Genomic DNA, 6,053 nt, shown 5'->3' on the forward strand with positions numbered 1-6,053 from the left:
CGGTTGATCCGATTTAACCATGTAGGACCCGAACCAGAGAGGGTTAAGGCAGGTTCCTTATGGACCATGATGGCAAGGGTGACTTTGAACACAGGTTGGGTAGACAAGTCCGAGTCAGTGCCAGAGGAGACGGATGTACCCAAGCCGTGCACATGCATGTATCAGAAGGCCATGTACAGGTAATGTTGGTATGTAGCAGTATCCTAAAGTGCATACGTATAATATACCTTGTGCCGAGAGTCGAATTCCATCAAAATCCCACTTGTTGGTCAAATTTCGGCCCTCAGGGGGGTGGTCACAGGCGGACGCATCCGCCCACCTAAGTGACCCACCCATGTGGTTACTAGATGTTTTAAAAAAAAAGTATAAATAGCATTTATTGTGTTTTTCACTTTCTCATTATTACACTAAAGAGTTGGTGAAAAGAGTAAAGAGGAGAGAGAAAAGGAGGAAGAAAAGAGAACGAAGAAGAAGAAAGGGGAAGGAAGAGGAAGAAGAAATGGATTTAAGCGGTGCCAAGGTTTGATCGTCCCATTTCGACACCGGAAGAATGATCCCCAACACGAGATCTATGATTGGAGGTGAGCAAAGGCTATGTTTCTTAAACTTTCACCAAACCCAAGTAAAACCCTTGATTTGGGTAGAGTTCCTTGAGGTTTTGTAAATCTCCCTTAAAATGATGAATCTAAGATTTAATAGATGGTCTATGTGTTGATTTTGAAGGATTTGAAGAAGTATTTACAAGATTGGAGAAGCATTGGTGATTTCTTGAGCTGAGAAGTGATTTTGGGGTTTTGAAAGAGTTCTTGAGCAAAGAAGGTAAGATGGCTTTTCAATCCTTAAATCTAACTTAGATCTAAGTTAGAATCATCTTATTAGACCTTGGATGTGTGAAAAATGTGATTGAAAAATCCCCATTTGATTTTCCAAAGGTTGGGGAAAGTTTCAACGAAAAGGGTAATTTTCTGCCCTCTCAGGTGGGCTGGGACCGGTGGGCCGCACAGCCCGCCTGAGAAGGCAGGCCCTCGGTTAGGACCGGTGGGCCGGGATCGGCAGGCCAAATAGCCCAACTGAGAAGACCTGCAGGCCGAACATCCCACCTGAGAAGACTGGTGGGCCGTGACAGGTGGGCTGTCCGACCCACCCGAGAGGCCCCCAACGTGATTTTTGTGTCCGAATGGACCTAAAACAGACGTGCAACCTTCTTTTATGATTCTAAACATGATTTAACCATCAAATATTGTTAGTTTTAACCCTAAGGTGGTGAAATGCTAACCCTCTTCACTTATGATAGGTTCACAAAAATTTATGTTTCTCGTGTCAGATCTCACCCGTACCTGGCGTGAGTCTTTGTACATAACAAGTAAGTGGGGAGAGGATGTTTGACTTTATTTTAAGGCTTGTTTGGCATCATTCAATTGTATCTAGACTAGCCATGTCATCATGCAAATTATGTGTAGCTTAGTCATCCTCATATGATTATGACATGTGTGTTGTGTTTTATATTCTCAATGCTAAATGATTGTTGTGCTTATGTGATGAATGGTGGGACCACTGTGCATGATGCATTATTAGACTAGATACCGTAGTCGGCTTGGAAATGAGTGCATTGGTGGCCCGTGGAATGGGACGCGATGGCACTATGCAATCGTACTACGTCATATAGGAGCATGCGGTTTAGGGTTATCATCTTCCTGTGCTACGACCCTTCCCAACAGGGGTTGAGGTATTGGATTATCACTTGGGGGGAAGCAGTGGTTGCGGTTGTCGGGTCACTGTGGCGGTTAGACATACGCCCGGATGGTCATTAGGACAGTCGGCAACCTCAGTGGTATATTCAAGAAGGCCAATCATACTGCTTTTAAATTGCTAGGGGTCAGAACCTTTACTTTCTGTCATTTACTTTTATGTTGAGAGCCGGTAGTTGGCATGCTTTACTTTTCTGAGTACTCACGGTGGGCCTTCTCTGACAACCCTATGGGTGTATCGCGGGATGGAGTTCGCGGCTCGTACCTAGGACATACGCGCACTGTGCTTGTAGTAGCACCAAACCAAAGACTTAGTAATGTTGCTTAGGTGGATGAGATTTAAAATGAATTGCATGGCAGATAGTGCTAATGGATGTGATTGTTGTGTGGATTGTTATGTGGTCCTTCTTTTTACTTACTGAGCTAATGAGCTCATCCCACGTGTGCACCTCTTTTAGATGATTTTGCAGGTCATCAGCCTAAAGATCAAGGGTCGGGCCCTACAGTTGAGTTTCTCAATGAGGATTGGTGGGTCTCCGAGGAGTATGAGCACGGTACGAATTACACATGCAAGGGCCGTGCTACGGGACCGTAGTATTGACGCCGTACAGAGTTTTACTTTTTGATTCTTTTGATGACCACTTTTTGTGTACTTGATACGTGAATTGTTATTCTTTTGTGTAAATATCATACCTGCGGGCCCACATGTATTTATCTATATACTATAATTTGGGTATCAAGTATATTGGGGGTATTTAAAGGTAAATTAAATATCATATCTTAGTTGTGTGTATGCTGTTGGTTGGATACTATATCAGATGATCCTGGCAGGTTTGGATTAACCGGAGCTAACCCGATCATTGGTCCGATTCTGTGCGAACGGGGTGTGACAACGGTGGTATCAGAGCTTGATGCTCTATCCACTCACAGCATACCATTTAGACCCCATAGAATCTATTTTAGGAAATGGGATTGGGTAAATGTAAAAACTTTAAAGAGTTAAAAGCCAAAAAAAAAAAGGGGGGGAGATTTACCATATATATAAAATATTGATATGTAAAAAAAAAAAAAATGGAGGAGTCAAGTGGGTCCATCATCCTACTTGTCGAAGCACTAGCACCTTATTTTTAGGATTTAACTGTGGCTAGTTGCAAGACATCATACACTATAATACTTCGTGTGTTGGCATATGATTGTGTACTGGTGTAAATTCTAAGGTACTTAACCGATGTTTGTGTATGGTATGTTCCAAGTGTAAGGACACGATGGTACGTACTAGATCCGGTAGCAATGCACGAGGTACCTCACGTGGTCCTCGTCCGGTCGGTCGACCACAAAATCCTAGAAGGTCCCACTCTGTGGGGCAAACCCCACTCCCACAACCTCAAGAAACCTTTGGTCAGGGTGTGGCACAAGGGGACCCACCTGTGACTACACTTCCGGATCCTCCACCTGTCATCACTCTGGGTGATGTTGCAACCATAATCCAGCAGTCACAATAAGCCTTCTAGCAACAAATGCTTCAGCAACAGTAGGCATTTATGGCTACTATACAGCAACAGTTAGACCTTCCTCAACTTGGTCAACATCCCCGGATAATTACTCCACAAGACCCACCTGTAGGGTCTAGTATGGGGCCACAAGCTAGAGGTACACCTCCAATTCAGCCACTCAACACTCCTCCGTATATGGTGCCCCCTCCGTACCCTTACTATACGGCATATGCACCCAATTATCCGTTGATGAATAATACGTTAAGGGTAGTGGAATCTTTCCAGAGGAATTTGCCACCTGTATTTTCTAAGGTGGGAAATGATCCTCTAGAGCCGGACTAGTGGAGCCAAGAGCTGGAAAAGATATTTGAGGTAATTGAGTGCACTGAGGCACAGAAGCTTATTTGTGCGAGACTGCAACTCAAGAATGAAGCCAACTCTTGGTGGCAAGCCTCTAAGCCTATATTGTTGGCCGCACATCTGGAACCCACATGGGAGCAGTTCAAGGAGTTGGTTTTGGCCAACCATTACCCTCATAGCTTTAGAGACCGTAAAGAGACGGAATTCATGGCCTTAACTCAAGGGAATAGGACTATCCTTGAGTATCAGCAGCAGTTTGAAAGGTTGTTCCATTTTTCCCCTAGGCACATGAGGTCAGCTGAAGAAAAGGCTGCAAGATTTCTTAAGGGATTAAAGGCATCTATTGGGTTAGTGCTCGAGGTCTTAGATTTGACAGATTATGGCCAGATTGTGCAAAAGGCTAAAACCATGGAAGATAAGTAAAAGGGAGAACAGTCCCTCACACTTGGATTGTGGAAGAGGACTAATCCATTTCTTGACATGGGCAACTCATCCAAGGTATACTGTGGGTCGTATAGTTCTGGGCCTATATACAGATAGCCTTATAGGCCATCTGGCTACCTTCCTCGACTAGCTAGTGGTCCAGGCTCTACATCTTTTCACCCAAACACTAGTACGGTGCCTACAGTCACAAGGCCACCCTGTCCCCCATCCGCATCAGGTCAAGTGTAGAGGGGCCTTGCCCCAGTTTCGACGTCACAGGTCCGTTGCTACAATTGCCACAGTTTTGGGCATTTTGCTAAAGACTGTCGAGTTAGACCAGCCTTACCCTCCAGTCAGCCCTCTGCGTACAGACCTCCTTTAACTCGGGGGAATCAACCGCAAGGAAGAATGTATGCCTTATCAGCTGAGGAAGCTGAGGCCAGCACAGAAGTGGTAGCAGGTACATTCTAATTTAATATTTCCCTTATGCTAAATGTCGATAACCTGCTGTACTTATATGCATTGTTGCACTAGGTGTTCTACTTATATCGGGTATACCAGCCTATGTCTTGTTTGATTCAGGAGCTACACACTCATTCATATCTAAGAGTTTTGCTGAGAAACTTGGTATGTCACCTAGGACACTAGATCATGAGATGATTGTTAGTATGCCTACAGGCAAAGTTACACAATTGAAGGAGGTGTATGGGCCATGCCCAGCGGAAATCAGTGAGAAGAAATTGGATGCACAACTCATTGAATTCAATATGCAAAATTTTAACGTTATACTAGGCATGGATTGGTTGTCGGCCCATCGAGCTAATGTGATGTGTGCTGAAAATTAATTAGGGTGACAGATGATGAAGGAAAAGAATTGATATACTAAGCAGATAAAATGAAATGGACTAGAAAGGTCCTCGTCTCCGCTCTTCATACGGTAAAGTTGTTGGAAAGTGGATGTCAGGGTTACTTAGTATCGGTACTTGATGTTGATGCAAAGGTTACACCTCTAGAAGGGGTAAAGGTGGTTAAAGAATTTCCTGACGTCTTTCCAGATGATCTGATGCATCTACTGCCTGATAGAGAGTTAGAATTTGCCATAGACTTGATTCCTGGAGCAGCTCCAGTGTCTAAAGGTCCATACAGGATGGCACCAACCGAATTGAAGGAGTTAAAGATGCAGTTGCAAGAATTATTGGAGAAGGGGTTTATTCACCCAAGTGTTTCACCTTGGGGTGCCCCAGTATACTTTGTTAAGAAGAAGGATGGTAGCTTGCGTATGTGTATCGATTACCGAGAATTGAATAAGCTAACCATTAAGAACCGGTATCCATTGCCACGCATTGATGATTTGTTTCACCAACTACAAGGTGTAAAAGTATTTTCAAAGATAGACCTTAGACCAGGCTATTATCAGCTCAAGATAAAGAGCGGTGACATACCCAAGATAGCATTCAGGACTCGGTATGGTCACTATGAGTTCCTCGTGTTATCTTTTGGGTTAACCAATGCACCGATAGCATTCATGGATTTAATGAATCGAGTATTTCATGATGTCCTCGATAAATGGGTAATTATTTTTATTGATGACATCTTGATCTACTCTAAGACAGAAGAGGAGCACACTTAACACTTGAGGATGGTATTACAGAGGCTGCGAGAACAATAACTGTTTGCCAAATACAGTAAATGTGAATTTTGGCTTGAGCAAGTTGGATTCTTGGGACACGTAGTGTTTAAGGCCGGAATCGAGGTGGATCCTGATAAGGTGAAAGCAGTAGTAGAGTGGGAAAGCCCTAAGAATGTTACTGAAATTAAAAGTTTCTTGGGTTTGGCTGGATACTACCGGCGCTTCATTGAGAATTTTGCCCGGATCTCAGCACCAATGACTAAGTTAACCAAAAAGGGTGTGAAATTTGAATGGGGTAGAGAAATGTGAGAAGAGTTTTCAGGAATTGAAGAAAAGGTTGGTGTTGGCCCCTGTGTTGACCATCCCTGAAGGCACAGGTGGAATGACAGTCTACACTGA

Source organism: Macadamia integrifolia, unplaced genomic scaffold (assembly GCF_013358625.1).
Source record: "Macadamia integrifolia cultivar HAES 741 unplaced genomic scaffold, SCU_Mint_v3 scaffold1135, whole genome shotgun sequence".
Lineage (NCBI taxonomy): Eukaryota > Viridiplantae > Streptophyta > Magnoliopsida > Proteales > Proteaceae > Macadamia > Macadamia integrifolia.